Genomic DNA, 22,540 nt, shown 5'->3' with positions numbered 1-22,540 from the left:
CACCTGCAAGCTGTCAAGTGACTGCAGATGTATAAGGGAGGAGACCGACAACAAAGAGACCAGCAAGGTATCCTGAATGCGAGGAGGCAGCCATTGTGGGTCCTGCAGGAGAGACAGGATGCTAGCTGCCGACCCCAAGGAAGTCTAGGTCCAGGGCCAAGTGGGACGCGAGATGGACACAAGCGGGGGAGCTTCGATGGTCGGAGTTGCGCAGCAATAGCTGCGGACACAGAAGAGAGAGAAACCAAAACACCTGCCAGCGTTGGTGGAAAGCGGAACTGCTGGTCACTAGAGTTGCACAGCAGGAGCAGCAGAGAGAAGCTAAACGCCCGACGGGGTCCAAGGAGTGAAAGTGGCGCTACCACTGGGATTTCAAGAGAGACTGAAAGTGCAAGCAGAAAGATGTGCAAACGAGAAGCACAGCTACCCGGAAGAGACGTCAATGTCCGGTGAGTGAGGAAGCAGAATCACTCGAGCCGGGGCACTCCTGAGGCTGTGGGGAAACCGAAGTGAATGCAAAGTGAATGGAAAAGCATGTGCACGATTAAACCAACCCAAAGTCACAGGTTGGGAGGAAATTAAGGGCAATATAATGTGCAAGCCTCAAAGTAAAAGCTAACAGGTATTGAATACCAAGTCAAATGAATGCTTTTATCAGAGCCATGATCTGATGACAGGAATATGTGAACTTCAGATATTGCCTATTGTGAATGCAAAGTGAGAGCCATATGAAATACAGTACTCTGCAAGTATGGAAAAGTGTGAAAGAACCTGAAGGCTAAGCGGTGGGTGAACAAAGCCACCATGAAGTTAACTATATGCATAAATACAGTGTCTCAACCCCAAAGACTGGCAAAAGAGAGGTGACACATTGTAGCAAAGCCAAACAGTGAATAAGGAGATGCCAAGCAAATGTGAACCTTCATGCAGGTACAGGTACGGAAGAACCTGTGTGGCCTGAAAAGCCTAGGGTTCCTGGTTGCACAACCTGTAATGGGTGGACCTTGTGGTCTGACAACTGCACCTAGACCAGGGAAACCTAATTGTGAAATAGCTGCTGAAACAAAGTAAGATAAAGTTATTAAGTAATCCAGAGAATTATAAACTGGATCTGGAACTGTTGTGAATAAGAATCAGCGGACTGTCTTGAACTTGCGAATGGGAACTCCAAGGATTTTTGGAACTGTCTTGAACTTTGGGAAGGGAACCCTGAGGTTTTGTGGATCTGTCTTGGACCTGGGGAAGAGAACCCTAAGGCTAAGGGGATCTGTTTTGAACTTGGGGAAGGGAACCCTGAGGTTGTGTGGAACTTTCTTGAACTTGAAGAAGGGGAGCTGAAAAGTAAGCCGGGAGATGGAAGAAGTTCAGAACTTTGTTTTGAACACTAAATCTTTTAATGCTGACATCCCTACACATAATTTAGATTTAGTTTTGGGGGAAAATATAGGTTTTGGGCTAAAGAAAGACTTTTCAGTTGAACTCTTTGACTAAGACTTTCCTTAGTTTCCTTAGGTTGGGAAATCCCACCTTAGTTTAGTGCAAGTTAGACCTTAATCCATCCTGACATTTAAGTTAAATAAAACACTTTTCTTTTAACTTTGAATCTGTTGTATATGTCTTGCTTCATGGTGCCTTCTCACCCTCCGACAGAGCATATTCATTCGAGCCAGACTGAGGTGGCTGTTGTGATGCTGGAAATGCATTGGAGGGACAGGGCCTCTGTATCCTTATCCTTTACTGCCTTTTATCGTGTGTTCTGTCATGTTTTCCATGTAGGAGTTCATGTGGGACTTCTGGCGAAGCAGCTCTCTCTTTTGGTTTGGTGTACAGACCCATGGGATACCCTTATACCACCCATGGGTGGGGGTACAACCCTGTTCCCCTACTGTATGTTTTTGGGCACCTGTGTGTGCCCACAGAGCAGGGTATGGGCTGGTGGCAGCTCCATGCTGAATTTGACAGGCGCTCCGAGTATCCTCCATTTTGGGATACCCAGGCCCTGCCATTGGAATCAGTTGATTCCTGATAGGAAACAAGATGGCCCCTGTGGCCTCTTGCTTTCTATTGCCTGTTACCTTGTTTTCCCAAAGTCCTGGGAAGCCCTGACTCTGACCCTTCCCCCTGAATGGCTGTTGGGTGGAAGTTCCACATATGGTGTTGTTGTGAAGACCAAGCCAGACTGGCAGGAGCCTTCCCAGTGACTGTATGTTGTGGGTACACCCTGTGGGTGGGAGCTGGGTGAATGGAATGTGTGACGAACACGCATTCTGTGTTGTGGATGTCTAGTATCTGGTGTTTGACACAATGACTGAGACAGCCCTGCCCGAAACTGGTATGAATGCAGTGTGGAGTGCTGAATGGCTGGGTACTTGTCCCAATACACATGAATTGTTTTGAGTGTCTGGAGAGAAGTGAATGGCCTGAATGCACTATGCACCTGATTGGATGCTTGCCTGCATGAATGCCCTTCTGACCGATTGGTTGCCTGAGTGTGACCCAGCAGAATGAATGGGAGATCAACTAGTATATATGGGGGCCTCACACTGCTAGAATTTGTGTTCAAAAGCTGAAGAGAAACTGGAGTTGAAACTGAAGCTAACCTTGAAGCCCTGCTGGAAGACAAATCTTGATGCTGCTCTACTTCAGTAATGTGAAAGCTGCTGTGTCTCCTAGGACTGACCTAGAGAGAACCTGGTAAGGAGTCCTCTTCCCGAGCTATGAGGTACCATTGAACACCAGCTGATCTCTGCCAAAGCGCCCTGGTAGACAGACCTATGACAGGCTGCCAACCGGAGACAAAGACCGCCCCGGAATCACAAGGAGAAGCAGCCGGACACTGTTGTCCATCATGGTCGACAACCGCCATCGCCGACTGGAGCCGCCGTTCTCCCTTTGCCTAATTACCATTTGATACAAGGACGCTCTCGCCTGCACCATCGACTGCTTTGTCCCACCGGAGAAAGTCGAGGCCACCGACGCATCGAGGAGCATCCGCCGGTGGGTTTCTCGCCACCTGATGACCGTAGAGACGCTGGACGACTCAACACCCTTGCTGGGTCACAGTTCTTCACAATCTCTTTGCGGTCCTGAACTATCGTCATCAAGGTGCCCCGCATGCCTCTTCCTTGCAGGACGCCAACGATCCATCGCCGCCAAGCACTGCTAGGAACGAAGCTGCCGCCTCGCTGTCATCGTTCACCCCTTTTTCCTCGTGGGATTTCGTAGATCTGTTGCTCCTGCCTTAAAGGGAGCCGCTCAAGAAGGATCCGTCAGCAACCTGACGACAAACTCTGCTATTCCAGGTACATTGGGGTTGTAGAACTATCTTAGAAGGAAATAAGACATCTAGAACAATATATGGACTGGGCTTGTAATATATCTTTACCTTACAGGTTGCCCAGGTGGGGGGATCTCCACACAGAACTGTGTCTAGGTAATGGGGCCAGTATTATGCCGATTGTTCTAACCAACTGCTTTCCTCCTATGTCGTTTGTTGGTTGCCTTTATTAAGTGATCTGTGTGACATTTGACCAGAGTATAGTTGATGCACTTTAATGAGATCTGATAATAATTGTGGTACCACTTTAGAACTGTATATATTTGCCATTGTAGATTTTCTGAGCACAAAGTGAGTTATTGTGATATTGTACATAACATTGAACTTAATTATATAAAAACTCTGTTTTAACTAATACAGTGTGTGGACATTCCTTTGTGGGGGCTGGGGACTACACTGTACTTAAGAACAAGCCTGCATCACCTCCTGAGAAGCTAGGCCTTGATTGCTCGTCCATTGCTACCATTATAGAGAATCTTGGCTGGGGTCCTCTGTGCCTCTCCTCTACCATATAGAGAGCAAAAGTACAGACCACCCCCCCTCCAGTCTTTACAGCTGTTCCCATCCAACCGAAGGTAGGATGATACAAAAGTAATACCAGGTTCAAAGTTGAATGTTCTGTCTCAAGGCCTAGGAGATCTGAGATGGTAACTTGTGGAGAACTTGGAGCACCTTTGGGGCTGTTCTCACCACCTTGAACAGTTGCATTTGGCTTGGTAACTTTCCAAAGCTTCAAGGCTCATAAGACCCTCTTTGCCCAATCCCTATCCAGCTTCCACATTTAGCTCACACTTTGTTGCACTGTCTGATCAGAGCCAACGAACCTGTAACATTTCTATTTGCAACTTTTAGAAGTGGTCACAGGAGGAGCAACCAGATATGTTTTATCCAATTGTCACACTAACCCCCTGTATAATGTGTATATAGTTTACCTTACTAGTAAATCCTGCTCCACGTTATGTTTTCTAGGGTGTAACTTTATTATGTCATACATTATCAAAACTGGACGTGTGGCGAATGCTGCATTGTTCCTATCTGAATTCCTGTTGTTGAATTTTGAATGAAGACAATAAAACTTAGTCCTATGGCTGGATCTTCCATTTTTTTTGGTGCAGGGGGTTTCCTTGTTCCAGTTCCTCTTGCATGTAATTGGGGGGGTTGCTAATAATTCCCCTGCCTGTTACTCAGGATACAAATAGAAATAAATCCCTTTGGCTAGGGAAATTACCAGGTCATGCTGTGCAAACACACCTATAATGTGACATTGACTAATGTAACTTCCCTGACCTCTCACCCTGAATTCCCATAGATTTCCTGAAGTGCACACCCTACCCTGATGAAGGCATGGGAGGGCTTCTTTACTATCCAGGAGCATTCTGTTTTTTGATTTGGAACAACAGTTGCCATTATCACTATGTATTTGATGTGATTTTCAGGAATAGTTGAAGCATCCTCGATCGTTGAAACATGTGTAGGTGCCTGCGTGTGCAGAAGATGCTTAAGAAGAATCCATTGCTTGGTGCATACTAGAAAAACCATTGCATGGCTATATTATTGAGGAAGTATTGATGCATAACAGAAAAAACACTATATTGGTACATAAGAGTGTATAAAGAGGAAATCACTATATGTGTAGATAGGAAATCATTGTATATTTACACAATGTATCATGTGGTAGCAGAGGATGGTTGCTAAGACCTCCGTGGCCGAAGTGATGCGTCCCGACCTGCAACAACTAGACTGAAAACCATGCGTGGACACTGAAAGTTCGTCAGGAGCCACCTTGGAGAAATTCCTGCCTGCTGCCCATGGGAAACCAAGCAGACAGGAAGGCAGAGTGGCAGACTGTGGGAGAGACGGTGCCGAGGGCTTCAGCGGATCCGTGGAGTGTAAGTATAGACTCAGCCTTACAACAACTATTGCTGAGGGAAATAGCTGCTTGTAATTTCTTTGTGTTAGCTCTTTCCAGGCATTACCTTGGTTACAGATGAAGAAGTATACCTCTTTCTAGGCTGTCAACTTAGTTTATGGCTCAAGAGATGTTTCCCTTTGTCTAGGTGCTAGCTTAGGTTGCAGAAGGTGTTTTCTTAGTTCATCTTTATACATGTATCCCTATGCTCTGTTATAGAAGAAGGAACACGTCTTTGGTGGATTCTCCAGTGATTTGAAAAGCAGGAAGAAATGTGTAGGTTATTTGTGTTGTCATGTTTTGGGGTACTCTGGGATTTGAGAGTGCACTCGAAGTAGTGGGAATTTGCCTTGGGCTTGACACATAAAAGGTTGTTAATAGGACAAACATTTTGATGTGGGGGTGAAGGCCCATAGTATGGCACAGACTTGTTGGCAAGAGAAAAGGAGAAAACCTGGGAGAAGATAGTGGTTTTTAACTTGAACAGGTGATGTTGATATTGTGAGTTGGGCTCGAGAAGCATATAGAGGATTGTGACTTGGCATTCAGGGTGGAAAATAGAGTGTGAGAAGTGCATGTAGCACGCTTGTGTTGATTTTGGTGTGCCAGAGACTGGTGGAATATCTTGAGGGCTGTTGTGGTTTTGAAGAAACTAATTAAGGATTGATGATAATTGTGATGCATAATTTGACAATTGTTGAAACGTGTAAAAATTGCGACATGAGGTCAAGTAAGTATCTGCAGTCAAATTGTGATGTGCCATCATGTGGGATACACCCCTTAAGCACTTGTGCAAGCCCCTTCCATGGTATCAAGACAAAATATGCAAGTACAGCGCAGAATGGATTATACAGAGGGCAAAAGGGCAAAGTCATGGGCCTAGGAGGACAGTCTTTCTGAAACTGTGCTGCAAGACATAACCACGTATTTACATTTCGTGTATAAAGGGAAAACATTGAGCAATCAATTAGCTATATTGGAGCTATGGAAAATGTTTGAGGACAAGGAAGAGGACCCACCCAAAAAAAGTGGATGCTGAGCCAGCATGATGTGGTGGGCGAAGCACCCATGGCTCCTCCTCCTTAAACCACCCACCCTCCGACAGAAGGCCAGGATTTTACCCTTGAAAGAATTAAAAGCAGCGGCAGGGTATACCCACCCAGTTTATGCACTACCTGCATATAGCAGAAAAGACACACTTAGTGGCACAAATCAGGCAAATAAGAAAATAGGGACTAATAATAATAACTATAATAATCACTGCATCTACATCTACTGCAACAATATCTGTTTTAACTTTGAAGCCTCCCCCAGTATCACTTTGTCAGCCAAGACATTACCATCAATGTCAAGTGGGAACACTAAAATGGATTGTAACTCAAGCTTTACTCCAATCAATAGGCCTCCGAACGGGCACCCCACCATCCATTTCTTTGCCTGTTCCTGGTGAATGCTGAACCCATCCACCCGGCACTGCTCGGTTAACCATTTTTCTTGGAGCAAAAATACCAAATGATTTAATAACACATCACATGAGGCACCTTTCTGAAGGAAATGGGAGTGACCTCTGGTATTCCATGAGGCCAGGGTAAAGTTTAATTTGGCTGTACCTTCGACACTGTCAAACATACTCTTAAGCCATTGCCAGCCTTGAGCATTATCACCATGCATGTTTATTAATTTTTGCCTTTTCTGGCAGTCCCCTTAAGGCTCTGAGAACAAGCGCAGGAATTACAACAATCCTACACTAGTGGGACAATGGATGCCACATCCAGCACATAATCAAGGAATTCCAGGGAGTCAACCTGAGCTCCTTTCAAAGAAGCTGTCACCGGTAAGCAACAGTGTACACACACACACCCACCCGAACCAATTTTCACAGGCTCGACAGAATCAAAGTCAAATGAGGTCAGTATGCGAAGAGCTGGTATTTTCCCTCTGGTACTTATTAGTTCCCTTCTATTAATATGTGGGCAGTGGCATGTCACTGCAGTCTTCCTGATTGTAAGTTTTCTAAGATCAAGCACACAGTTGCTCACTACGGCAGATAGTGGGGGAATTAGAGGGCTGCCTGCTTCAGCAGCTAGCATGGCAGGGTTATCCCCATCCCCAGCTCATCTCCCACCGCCATAGGCGCAACCTTAGGCACTTCAGGCACAATCTCAGCAAAGTCAACCCTTCTAGTGGGTGAGGGATCTGGGAGAAGATGCAGCACCTCCTCATTGTCTTTGAGTAGCCAACTAGTCAGCGTGGCCACACTCAAAAGATTCTGCTGTTTAGATGATTTCCTCTGGCTGACTACAGTCACAATAGTCGAATTTAGTGGCTGGGAAATATCATTACCAGGAGGCACCACTGGGACGCCATTTCTGGCAGCAACCTTTTTTAATTTAGCTCTCCTGCGAATTTGTTTGTGTATTAGCTAACATCAGGTGAATTGGGCCAAAGTGTCTATCTGACCGCTAATATCAACGGGACTTTGAGAGGGTATAAGAATAGGCCGATCTTCAGAGGCACTGACCCTAATAGCTAGGTTACATGGCCTTCCCCTCCACAAAAGATGTAGTGTCCTTGCATACAACCATCTTGCATGCCGCCAGACGGCCATGTAGCTGTACAATGAGCTCACTTTGTTTGAGCACATCTTTGTGGATTTGACCACATCATTTTAAAATAATTTTTACTGCAAAGTTCAAAACATCCCATGAAGGTGCTCTGTGTGATCATCTGTGTGATCATCATAAGTATGAGTATGAGTAAAAATGAGTATTTCCAGACAAGCGAGTGGACCCCTTTGGACCGCTGCTCCATCTTCACCTCAATGTGCACTTCGTAGGGAGGTGAGTTGGGGGTCTGGAACAAGTTGGGGGAGGCCAAAAGCCTTTGGAAGGCTGGCGGGACCACCCCACAGGGGGGCAGGAAAGGGGTGGAAACAGGTGCAGGCAAGTAGGACATGGGGAAGGAAAAGGGGTGGGGGAGGGAGGACACCTGGGGAGGCCACACCGACGGGAGGCAAACTGACAGGGGGGGTGATGGTCCAACAGCATCCGTGGGGCGACCGCCATTGCGATCAAGTAGCACTGCTGTAATAAAGAGTTATTATCCATATTCCCAACGATGCATTTGAGGCGGCCCCAAGGACAGCACACTCACAGATTTGTTAGTCTTGGTCTCGGATACAACTGGAACAGCAGGCTCACGTGTCACTTTTGCATTCTTAGATTTAAAGTATTTAGTAATGTGTCCTGCACAGGGCACCAGAGTCCTCTCCGCCATGTCCAGCCAGTGCTGTATGGGTGCTTGACCTCCTTCGCACTCCTCAATGGGAATCGTTGAGGGCTCAGAAGTCGCAGCATGCTTGTACCCGTTGGCCTTTCCATCGGGTTTATTTTTGCTTTTACGCAAATTGAATGTCCTTTGCTTGCAGGGCGCTTTGCCTGGCATAGCTAATAGCAACGCAAAAGATCTAACGCTGGCACCATTTTCTGTCTGATATTCGGTGTCGAGGTCCTAGTCCTTACCCGCTTACAGCACAGCAGGATTATTCGCTCTTCGTACACAGTGAGTTCAGAGCCTGGGGGACCCAAATCGATAGTGCATACTGAGCTCACAGAGAACACAGAAAACACACACCCCACACTCTGCGATGCTCAGGTTCCGGCTACGGGGTTATGTGTAAATTGGCAGCAGCAGTAGCAATGGAAAGGGAAAGTAGACTGTTGCACAGTCCACCAGCAGTCTTCCAAACACAGAAAACACACTCCCCACACTCTGCGACGCTCTGCGTCCAGCTATGTTGTTATGTGTAAATTGAAACCATCAGTTTCAATGGAAAGGGAAAGAAGACTATTGCACAGTCCTACAAACACAAAAAACACACTTTGCAATTCTGCGGTCTGGCTATGGGGTTATGTGTAAATTGGCAGCAGCAGTAGCAATGGAAAAGGAAAGCAGACTCTTGCAGTCCTCCAGCAGTCCTGGAAACAGAGAAAACACACTCCCCACCATATCCCCCAGCCCTATAGCACACTCATCCACCAGCACAGATGGGTGTGTTTTACACAGTACCGAAGATCCATAAACATGCAAGATGTCCACCGGGAAGACCTATTGTTTCAGGCATAGGCTCTGTGTTGGAACCGGTTTCTCGCTTCACAGATTTCTTTCTAAAACAGTGCATTGCTAAGATGGCATCCTTCATGAAGGATAGTACACATATTATCAACTTCATAAAATGTACCAGTTTTGACAAAGACACCCAACTATTGCTTACATGAGACATAGAATATCTTTGCATGTCCATTCCCAAACAGGAAACAGTCTCCCTGGTCAAAAGACATTTACAACAATACCATGCCTACTCGAGTCCAGAATCTATTGACTTTGTCACCTAGTGTGCAGAGATTTCTCTTATAGAAAACCTCTTTCAAATTGATGAGCAACTCTGTAAACAAATAAGAGGCACAGCCATGGGTTCTATAGTGGCACCAAGCATAGCCAATCTCTATATTGAGCAATATGAGTTTAAGCTCATTTATCAAGAACATAATCCTTTTGTCAGTAATATTTTTCTAAGGAAAAGACATACTGATGATATTTTGGAATGGTACAATACATGAAGCATTGGTATTTGTGAATTGTCTGAATACTCTTAATCCAGCTTTGAAGTTTACCAGTGAAATCAATTCAGCACAGGTTATCTTCCCAGATCTATCTATCTATGCAGAGGATGTATTTCTGAAAATAGCTCCATACATCAAGCCAATGCCAAGAAACTCTCTATTACAATAGTTTCCACCACTGTCCTCTTAGAGACAACTTGCCCTATGGCCAATTTTTGAGGTTATACCGGAATAGTAGTGAGAGGAAAATATTTTCGGGCTGCATGCCAGTTCACTGTCCAGTAAACTACAAGAATGAGGTCATCCCAAAGAAATGGATCATAAATAGTAGAAAAAGAGCTTCAAATAACAACACAATAGCTATTCCAGAACAAAACAAAGATAATAACAAGTCCCAGTGATAGGTTGGTATGTATCAACACATATAACAATCTCTCATTCAAGACTAAAACAGCATTTTAAAACACTAGCTCATACTGGAAAATGGCTCCTCCTGTCAATTGGCACGTCCAATGTTCACATTAAAACGCAGTCAAAATCTTAAAGATAGCCTAGTCCAGTCATCCCTCCCCAAAATTCAGAGGTCTACTCCGACTATCACATGAGTCATGGGGCCTACCACCCGCAGCCGGCCTTGTGGTAATTGATCCATGTGTACTCAAAATAAAACAAGTACTTCTTACGATTTGGGCTTGAGAAATCTATGGGAACAAAAACAGTTGACTAATTGTAACACAAGCAAGATAGTCTGTGCATTCAGATGTCCATGTAATCTCCTTTTTATAGGGATGACAATGAGGAAGGCCAAAGTAAGATTAGGAGAGCACAAGAGCTGTATCAAAATAAGAATATCAAAGCTCCACTGGTTCAACATTTTATAAAGAAAAATCACAAAGAAACTGATTTAGTTTGGACCATTTTGATTTCAAATCTGCAAGGGGCCAACATTGAATGAAGGTCTTTGAAAAAGAACAGAGGCTCATTCTAAAACACAGTCTTATGTCAGTGGGCTCAATGAGGATATTACCTAGGTCTAATATTAGTAAATAATGCAATCCCTGTATAGCCGAACATGTTTATGTATACCTTGTTGCTATGCTCACTGAGAATAATGGCGTTATATAAATGACACTTGAGTATTGCCAAAGTTACATTAGAAAAGTCAATATAATATTCTATGTTAATGCAATAGAGACTATCACTTGATTCACAAAGCTTATCATACTGCTTTACATCTGTAATGTGCTGATAGCTGAGGGATACAATGTGGGCATGTGATTTGTACTGGTGGTTTTCTGCACACATCACTACACTGAAGAGTCCATCTACTGAGGTTTTAGAGAATCTGCACTTAATAATAAGTTACCCGTTGTCCTAGTCAATATAAATGGAGATGGAACACTTAGCTCGCTAATGTAGGACTTCAATGTTGATAGGTTCTACCATTCCCATACACTATTCATTAAACATATATTAGTTATGGTGACATATTTTACCTAGTATGAGTTTGACACTAGCCAATCGGTATTATAGAAGTGCAGTGTAAGTACCATCATAACGACTATGTCTCAAATACACACTGCTTAGTTCGAAAGGTTCCAGTAGATTCGTCCATCTCTGTCACCAGTACCAGTAGACAGCACACAGAAGTGGTATTGTATCCACTTTGTTATTTTAGTATCATTAGTATTTACGGGATGCAGATACTGTACCTCATGCATGTATAGAAACTCATTAGTGCTTTAGTTTATCCGGCAGTTCGTCTTTTGGCTGGATGGTAGCAGTCACACCATTTATTTCAAGACACTGTTCCCCTGCGCCACTATACTTCCAACATGGCGACTACAGTGAGCTGCTTTAATTTGTGTTGTTGGGTCCTCCCCACAATGGGGGTGAGCGTTTATATTCTGAGCAGTTTTGCATGGCAGCTTGGCACAGATACCCAGCTTTCCTGCACCAATGGCTTTCCTGGACCTCGCCTTAAACTAACACATTGTGGTGCCCCGCAGTAAATACAGGACGCTTGCGTGATAGAAAGAGTTGTTTATTCTGACACCGAGCACAAACAGGGCAGGGAATTATATGTCCAAGAAGAGGGTGGGGCAGTACTCACAGTTCAGTTCCTTTACCCCATGCAGTTGATTTCACTGTACAGTATGAATGATGAGGTATTAATGCCCCCTGCCAGCTTGAGCTCCCACAAGGCTGCCCTCAGCCATGGCATTATGCTCAGCTGTGGCAGGGATTTCAAAGGAGACAAGCTTGTGTACAAAGGCTGGATTCCACCACTCCGGAGGAGCGCCGAAGGCCGACTGTATCCCTGGTGCCTTGCTCCTATTCTGCCTCGTTTCCCAGTGTCTTTCGCGCTTCACGCGCGACTTCTCACAAAGTCTCGCTAGATCTCGCTATGCTGAGATCTTGCGTGATGAGTCCCCACAAACGCATAGGTCTTTACACATTGTTTCCATTTTTACCAATGACGTCCATGGTGGCAAAGGATTGCTCAGTCTGTGTTGCACTGTAATTAAGTAGCAACAGAGAATTCTTGATCCCACTTGGCTCAGCCACCTTAACAAATAGTACATTACTGTGTTTTTTATTCTTAGAATGACACAATGGTTTTCCAAAGCTGCATGATAAAATATTGACAATAGCTCCTGCTTTTCCCAATGCTAGTTTCACTGGCAAGTTTTATGGTAAGGATTATTCTTGACATGTATAGGGTTTTAGCTAATGGTGACCTAGACCAATGTTATTTGTCTTCACTGTGTACAATGTTATGCACAGAGGCGTTGCTGCATCATATAATTGCTTACAATTGTACTAACAAATAAGCTCTGAAATAGCACAATGTGTTCTGTGTCTCCCACTGGACCTTCTTGCCGATCCAACAAAAATGAAACCAAAGAATAGAAATAAGGACTTGAATCCTTTATGCAATTGATGTCTATTCATTAGCACTGAAGAAAGACTTTGGCTTACAAGAGGTATGTGTCCAAATAACTTAAGGAATTTTCCTTTGTTAATCTGTTGATAATTTGACAGACAACTAACTGGCTTACCCCTTAACACTATTTCACACTGTTGTGTCTTAGTAGGCACCCCTCTCTCAAGTTGTTGTGCCTAATTCCTGGTGGTACTTACCAAGTGTGCTAATTCCTGGTGATGCTACGTCAAGCCTCCAACGTGTTTACAACTTTGAAGCCCCTGAAGAAAACCCCATTATTAACACAGAGGGTTGAAACATGTAGAGTTAGATAAAATGACACAGACATTTTAGGATCTGTGGCGTTAGACAGTATAGAAGCTACTCTCTACTGCACTATTAGGCAACACAGACAACAGGTGTGATTTGCATATAAGTTGCTGAAATAATCACCAGTTACAACTGAGTGGTTGTAAACTTTCTGTAATTTCAATCTTGCTTTAATTGTATGGATTTCTTACATTTTAATGTTGTCATTTCTTCATGTCCAGCTTGTCGCACTTGTATTTTAGGGTACTTTAGTACTACGTTGGTTCTGGTACCAATTTTTATTGTTATTGATGTCTTAATGTTTAAGTGTTTTTTCAAAATTAAAATTAAATTAAAATAAAGCAACAGAGAACATTTCCTCATAACATCAATGGTCATAGGGTATATTTGTTTTCCCAAGACCATGTGCTGCACTGTTTCCTAGGTGCTAAGTCATAGACACAAGGATCACTTTTTGTTGATAAACTGAGAACACGCAAAACAGACGGCAGGTGGCAGGGGCAAGATTTTGCGGGAAGAGGAGACATGAGCTTTTGGCCAAAGAGAAGACGAGGGGTGCCCCGGTAGAAGAGGAGTCGGGTATCCAATGCAGCACGGTGGAAACAGGTTTAACGGGAGACAACTTAAAGTCATGGGCGGTCCACCACAATGTTGAACGTGTAGGAAAATGGGTCACATGTTGCAAATGTGTAGGAGTACAGGATGAATGCAACAAAATGGGAGTGACATATCAGCCAACATACCAGGCCGAGCAGTCTGACTAGTATGTCCAAGATTACACGCAGATACATGTGCCACAAATGGGGCCAGCACAACAGGCACTAGTACAGTTACAGCAGCGCATGGTATTCACATCACAGACACAGGAGCACACAAAGCCACCACAAACAGCACAGCAAGCACTAGCACAGCAGAACGCTGTAGCCACGAGACACACACTCTACAATGCGGAGTAGCATACAGAGACTAGGGGGAGTGACTTTAGTGGGTGGCAACTCCTTTATGGGGATGACTTTATATCCACAATGGAAAAGCCCACAGATGGACTTGATGTGTTCTGTCCTATCTCTTACACCCAATCTGAATGAGGAACCACGTGTAGGTGTAACCGTAGGTTACAAGACATTCTCTTTTCTCATGGATACGAGGGCGGCCAGATCCTGTATTAGGGAGGGGAGACACCCAATGTCAGGCATTGCCATGAATGTGCAAGGATTCTCTGGGGCAACGGATTTGGTTCCATTTTCTGACAAACTTCCAATTTCTATAGGGGAACATGACCTTATCATGCCTTTGTTTTATTCCTGACAGACACCAGTTAACATAATGGAAAGGGATATGATGAGCAGACTTAACATGACCATCTCATTCACTGAGCAGGGCATAATGTTTTCTACCCCCGGAATCCACTGCATGAAAGCACAAGAATGTATTCATGCATTTTGCGGTCAGACCATACAGAGTGGGTGCATGTAGACCATGAGTTATTAAGTACTCCGTGGAAGTGGGGGGACACGATCTCCTGCAGGAACAAAGATACAGACACAGAAGCAAAATGAGCAGCATACTTTACAGAAATAAATAAATTTGACGTCCTACCAAATAAATGTGTATGCACGCTCAGCATGCTATTACAAGTGGGATGCAGTTAATTTGCCGTTACTCAAATAGTGGAACTTCACGAGTGAGCACCAGCAGAGGAAAAAGAGCTGTGGATAAAGAGAGGGTGTTTGATCTCTCCCACAGATGCAGTGTGGCAACAGGAAAGCACAGGAAAGTGTCATGGCCACAGGCCCTAGAACACAAAAACCACACCATCTAGTGATGGGGACAATGGGTCACTTGACTCACTTATGTCCCTTTGGGATCTATAAACAAAGTGGCCCTGGCTGGACTCTGGACTTTGGCATCAGGCCCATATAGAGATGTGAGCAGGAACACTTTATTTCAGTGCAGGAGTGCTTTTACTTTAATTCAGTCCAGGAGTGCTTTTATTTTACAAGAACTTTCCAGGAGCTGAACGCCTTTATTCCAGAGAACATCCTCATGTGCTGACTAATCGGGTGTGGCTCCCTAGGCCTGGTCTTCATGTGCTGACTCATCGGGTGTGGCAGGGTGTGGCAGGCAGTCTGAACCTGGTGGGCGTGGCTTCAGAAGCTCTGCTATATAAGCTGCACCATCCTTAAGGCTGGTGCTTTGCGTTACAGTGCACTTGCGTGCAACGTGACACTCACCGCCGCTTGGACCACTTTACTCACCTTTGAAACCAGGTGTTCTCCTACATACTCACCTTCAGGAAACCGGTAATTCATCGCTTCATCTGCAGACTCATATCCTGACATCCATTGATCTTGATCCCGACGCTGCAGCACCGCACTCTGCATCCACAAACTCAGACCCTGTGAAGAAGAAAGACAAGGTTAGAACATCGGTCCTAGGGACGCACCGCATTTGAACCCTGCACGCCCCCTAGTGAATAACTTACCAGCTACTGTACTGCTGCAGCTTCGTTCCTCATTCCCTCCGGCTGTCACCTCGAGCTCCGCAGCTTCTGCTGAGCTGGCAACATCACCTTCAAGGGAAGGAAGCAAAAGAGCAAACATCAAAAGTGGAACGGACTGGAATACAAGTCAATGAACTTTACAATACAACAAAAACAGACTAGGAAAGACAAAGGCAAACAGGAACACTTACCTGAAGTATAGTGGCTTAGTCGCAGCAGGACTGGACTACCATGTGCAAGGGACCAGTGAAGGAACTCGGTCCAGATCACACAAGCGCTCGTGCCAGAAGCAGCAGGATGAAGTTCTCACCAGAACTAATCAACAGGTGAGATTTCCAGGGACAGCGCATCCCACGGGTACCACAGTTTGTGAGAAGGGGTCTGGAAGGGGATAAGGCACACAAGCTGGCATACTCATGCCCCCTATTCTCCACGCAGGAGCAGTCCCGAGCAGCATCACCTATTACCATCAGTCACCACATAAGCGCAGAGGGCAAAGTCAGACCCGAGCGACCTCACCCCTGGGAGGGCTGCAACCATGCCCCAACACCTCTGTAAAGACCAGGTGAGCATAACAGAAAGCCAGTGATTCCCTCTACATTTCTGCAGATTGTGCTCATACAGCTGCACTACCCTACTCACCTTAGTAAAGATGTTCTTGCAGCACATATTGTGGAAGATTCCTTCCTTCCCAATTTGGCAGAATACATCAGCACTTTTATGAGTAATTGCATAGTATGTCAGAAATGTAACATGGTTCACTCATTGCACGTAATGCAAGGAGCAATGCAGCACCCTAATGGGCCTTTCCAACATCTCCACATAGATTATGTGGACATGATCCAAGTATGCACTGGTTACTGATATATGATCGTGGTAGTATGACCCTTTTCTCCCCGGATCGAAGCTGGTCCATGTTCGCATCCTGATTCCCTCAGTGCAGCAAAAATCCTGGTGGTGGGGGTGAGGTCCTGCGTTCAGACAATGGACCACATTGCATCCCTCCTGAGGATTAAGCATATATTTTCCTGCTCTTATCACCAGCAAGCGAGTGGGATTCGTAAATATCTCACTGGCTCACTCAAAGATAAAATTGCCAAAACAAAAGTGACACTGAAAATGGATGACTCCATTGACTGCCCTTAGCCCTGTTTGCATTGCGTAATCAACCTGGATCCAACCACCATTTAACCCCTCATGAGGTGGTGACAGGACGACACATGCGCCTTCCTCTTGCTCCTCCGTCTAGAGCATTGAAAGATGCCCAAAGTACAGCCACTGTTCTTGGTGATGAAATGCATAAATATCTTGCTTCAGTGATGGCTAGTGCCTTGTTTATCTTTCAACAGTTGGTGTCCCAGTGGAGGAGGTTGAAGAAGGATGATGAAGTAAAACAATCTGAACTGCTTAAGTACTCCGAAGGAACTTCGTCAGGTTCTGGTATAAACCTAGATTTGATGGTCCTTTCACAGTAGAGCAAGCAACTGACAGAGCAGTCAAGCTAGTAGGGAAACAAACCTGGAACTACCTCAGAGATATCAAGCCCTGCAGAGGTGAGGCCCCCTGGAACAAAGCGTAGATGACCTGACGCAAGAAGAAGAAAAAGAAGAAGAAGAAACACAGCGACAAATTCAGACACCATCAAAAACTAGAGCTGGATAAGAGCAAATATAAAGCTAGATTAGGCATTAGGCACACTGATTTTTCCTTACACTTGGTAATCTTTGTGAATGTTTGGACTGATTGTGGCATACCCGCACTAATGTTGAGTAGCACTCTTATAAACTTGCAGTAACCTCCAGACAAATGATGCCAGCTAAGATGTTCTTTTATGCTTTCCTTCTCTACGTAGCACGTACTTACCCAACATTGTCATGGGGCAACACAACCATTATTATATTGCTTAGTAGTGCAAAAATACAATTTGTTTGGGAACAACTGTTCATTGCTGCATTGGCCCAGTATTACCACAGGCAGGCCTGAATATCTTAACAAGTAATAACCATGAATATCAAGGGTTTTTGCAAGCGGTTTTGCGGAATCCATGGGCAAAAAAGGGAGCAGACAGCATTACAAGGTATGTAAGTCACAGCAAGAGCAATTGTGTTGATATTTTACACATTCTGCTGTCTCTAGCTCCACTTACAAGGGGAGGAAGCCCGGTATACTACTGTCTAATTGGGATTAGCAGTGTATACTTTGTCTATATCCGGGAGGATAAGAGTCAGTGTATAGGGAGACAAAGTTAAAGCACAGGTACTAGAGGTGCCAAGCCTTAGCACTTTTAGTAAAACGATATGAGGGACCACATGTAGTTAAAAGGTCATGTCAAAATTTTAATAATGAAAACATCGTAAATTTTAAAACGTTCAATTGAATTAATTGGTCAGGATTACAAAAACGTATTATTAATATCACTTCCAATGTGTAAGACCACACAACAATAGGAAATACGTAACGGGCTTGGATACCCAGTTTACAAAGATGTTATTCACAAAATACGACCACTATGGGTACTTATTATCTACATAGTTTGATACCCATCCAGAAATGGATCGATGTGTCATGAGTTAAAATCCCTGTTTAAGGTCCAGAGATAAGTCTCGACATGTTTCTGTTCCGTATGACAAAGTGTGGAACATTCATCAGGAGGTAAGTATTTTACAGTATGGCCTATTTGACAAGAGGAGTAATACACAATACAATTATAGTATCAAAGCACCTGTGGGAGACAAAAAACAATCATCAAAGGGTTAGCTACTAAATAACTCAGTTCTTTGGGGTGCTCGAAAAAATGAGCTCGGCAGCAATCAAATAGGCCATACTATGGCCTATCGTTTTACTAAAAGTGCTAAGGCTTGGCACCTCTAGTACCTGTGCTTTAACTTTGTCTCCCTATACACTGGCTGTCTCTAGCTCTTCACCTACTTTGCATTAAAAAAGTTGCACTGTCTCACACACACGCAGAAGTATATGTTAACACAACCCCTATTCCTGCTATCACTGAAGCCATTTCTGGGCCAGTAACTAACGCCGCCCAAGAGGTAAAAATACTCAGGTGAAGCACAGACATAGATTTTGAACATGTAAATGCATATCTAGCTGATTTGGCCCACGTGTCAAACAACGTGCGGTATCAGCACATGACCAAGATGGGGAGAGAGACAACGCTGAATACCTACTATGTGTGCTCTCTCATCCCTTACGCCATGAGTGCTTCCAGGACATTAATTGCCACAGAAACCCCAACAACCAAAACACAATGCCTCATGGACCTATCGCTCTGCACAACAAGAGGCCGATTTCAAGGGCGTTGGGCCACACTGAGATGAATGTCATAGAAATCGTGCCTTGAATCACTTGTGTATAGGCGCGTTACAAATGCCATATCATATCATATCAGAAGACGTTCCCGTATGAAGATAGCTATATCAAGACTCAAGAAATGAAAGATGACTATTGGAGTACAGAGAAGACAATCAAATGTGTTCCAGATGTCCCAAACAAAGGGGAAGCAATGATAGTGACACAAAAGGAGCTACGATGCAAGAAGATAGGATGAAAGGTGATAGGAGGGATGCCAGGATGCTGGGAGAGACCTCAGCAGCTGGTATATGGACAAATATTCACAGGAAAAGGATGGAAGGAACTGATGATAGGGTGCAAAGCACATGCACTCTTGACAGTTCCATTAGAAGTGGTGTAGAAGAAAAATGACGATTGCCTCAAGGAATGGGCTGCAAGTGCCAAGCTGCTCACACGGGTGGAGAATGAAGCAGGTTCCATGCCAAACATACCGCTTGAGAATGCATCCCTATGTCTCCAGAATGACGGTCCAATTAAGGTTAGAGAGAACAAAGGATGTAAACAAATATCAAAGATACCAGGCATTAAGGTCGGTAGCGCAGTGCTGATGGATCATTACTGGACCTGTGGATCCAAGGCATACTGCATCTACTGCCAAACTGGGCAGGAATATGCTCTCTAGTGCAACTGAACACACCAGTATTAGTAGGGCCTCGAAAAGACATACAAGTAGATGGGCTCCCCAAAATGAACACACATCGAAGGAAGAAGAGATCCATGGAGCTGACAAGAGTAAATAAAGGAAACTATGCATCAACCAAGATGGAAGACGCATTGGAGGTGATACCACAAAAGCACAGACTGTTCAACAGATCAAACATGTTCTTTGCGTCAGTAGTTCCAGGAGTTCAGGCCAACGTCAACAGCAAATGGCTCCAGATCACCAGAAAGGAACTGTTGCAGACAATAAACTTGACTGTCAAGGGGATCAATGCTATCAAGGAAGAGTTCAGAGCTGTCAGACTGATGACCCTACAGAACAAGTAAATTTTGGATCTCCTCACAGCTATGGAAGGAGGCACGTGCACCATGATTAGTCCATCTTTCTGCACGTCCGTGCCCTCCCATGATGGAGAGAAGGGGACACTCACAGAGGCAATCATGCAATTATCAGACCTGCACACCAAGATGGAGGCAGCGACAAACCCAATAGGAGAAGATGAAGATTGGCTGACATACATCTTTTCCTGGATACTATCATGGATGGCTAGTGGACTGAAGGTAGTCATAGCTGCCTTAGTGATAGTATTATTTGCCTTCTTTGTATTAGAGTAACTATAGCACAGTGCAAGAAGACCACCGAAAAGACAATATGGATGAAAATATAACTGTACATAGAGACAAAAACAGACGGAGAGACACAGACTTTCGACGTTTTGCCATCACACCAGAAGCAATGTCCTCTGTTCCCTTCAGGCACAAGGTTCTTATTTCCCCCAGATCGAGGCAACTATTGGGGAAAATGGGTATGGTGCAAGCCTGATGGGGACTGCTGCGATATGACCTGGAGTTTAGACAAATAAGTGAAGTATCACAGACACTTGGGAGGAGTGGCGAAAGTATAGATCCCAAAATCGCACAAGAACAAGGAGAGCTGTCAAGGAAGTGTGGTCAATTTATCGACTAGAGAAGGGATTGAAGAGGGAGACATAAACATGGCCCTCATTGAACATATACCATTCTCATCTCGGCAGCAGAGAAGCGAGAGGTATACATCATTCCTGGGCTCTTCCTCCCCATCGCCGATGTATCGCAGGTGTGAGAAACACTACTCACTCAGACAACCATTCAGACTCTATCCTAATGACGGTGTTGGAGTGATACAGCTGCAATCAATGGAGCAAGTTGACTGACTGTAACCTCGAAGAAAGCAGATATCGTCACACCTGACATCATGCTATAGATGCAGTAGACTTAAAGCACATAGGCATCCCTGTATGAAGCTACAGAGCAGAGACATTTTTGATTAAATTGCTGATAGACATGAAGAACATGCTCATGACACACTTAGATAGAGGATGCACACACACACTGTGGCATGCAGACACCGCAAGCTGCACAAAAATACATATGAAATGCTTGCTGATGCTTAAACACAACTAACATGGGTGGCCATGTAAATCAAGATGGAAGCCACAGGTACATTGAAGTGAATGGAAGGAGCAGAAAGAACTCGAGAATACAGAGAAAAGCTGACAGGCTGATCCCGCTGAAACACGCAGACCGGGCTTCCAGTGCAGCCAACATGCACAGCCTTGCCAAGGACCCCGAGCGAAGGAAGGTTTCAAGGTAACAGAAGAGATAGGACAGCTGCAGGGAATACAAGCTGAACATCCTCACAGTTACAAGCAGGAGGAATCAAATGTCATCTGAACCTGCAAGACAGAGCCTATTCATTCGAGCCAGACTGAGGTGGCTGTTCCCATTCAACCGAAGGTAGGATGATACAAAAGAAATACCATGTTCAAAGTCGAATATTCTGTCTCAAGGCCTAGGAGATGAGGTTGATAACTTGTTGAGAACATGCAGAACCTTCAGGGCCATTCTCACCACCTTGAATAGTTGCATTTGGCCTGGTAACTTTCCAAAGCTCCAAAGCTGAGAAAAAATTATTTTCCCAATCACAATCCACCTTACATGTTACACTATCCAATCACTGCACGCTAACCTGTAACATTTGTATTTGCAACATTTAGAGGTGGCCTTAGGTGGAACCACTGATATGTTTTATCCAATTGTTGCACAAATCCCCTATATAATTTGTATATAGTTTACCTTACCAACCAATCCTGCACCCCGTTAGGTTTTCTACGGTGTAACTTTATTTTGTGACGTTGTACATTATCGAACCTGGGTGACAGACTCAAGATCGATGAGCGAGTGTGGAGAAGGCTGCATTGTTCATATCTCAATCCCTGTTGTTGAAGGAGGGGTTCATAATAACCCTTGCCTGTTACTCAGGATACAAATAGAAATAAACCTCTTTGGCCAGGGAAATTACCAGGGCAGGCTCTGCAGACACACGTATAATGTGACATGGACTAATGTAATTCCCCTGACCTCTCATCCTGTGGTCCCATAGATTTCCTGAAGTGCACATCCCTCCCTGGTGAAGGCACGGGAGGGCTTCTTTACTATCCAGGAAAAGGGTGTTATTTGATCTGGAACAACAGTTGTCATTCTCACTATGTATGTGATGTAATTTTCATGAATAGTTGAAGCACCCTCAATCGTTGAAACATGTGTAGGTGCCTAAGGGTGTATTAGGTGCATGAGTAGAATCCATTACTTGGTGCATACTGAGAAAACCATTGCATGGGTATATAAGAGAGGAATGATTGATGCAGAACATAAAAAACACTATATTGGTACATCAGAGCGTGTAAAGAGGAAATCGCTATATGTGTACATAGGAAAGCATTGTATGTGCACAATATGTATCATGTGTTTCAACTAAGGAGATAAGTTCACTGATGTCTAGCAATGTAATCATGGTACTGAGTATGTCACACGTTTAATTTATAAGAGATCATTTGTACACATTTAT

The sequence above is a fragment of the Ambystoma mexicanum genome, chromosome 5p (assembly GCF_040938575.1).
Source record: "Ambystoma mexicanum isolate Mex_15411 chromosome 5p, UKY_AmexF1_1, whole genome shotgun sequence".
Lineage (NCBI taxonomy): Eukaryota > Metazoa > Chordata > Amphibia > Caudata > Ambystomatidae > Ambystoma > Ambystoma mexicanum.
Note: the sequence above shows the minus strand (reverse complement) of the source record.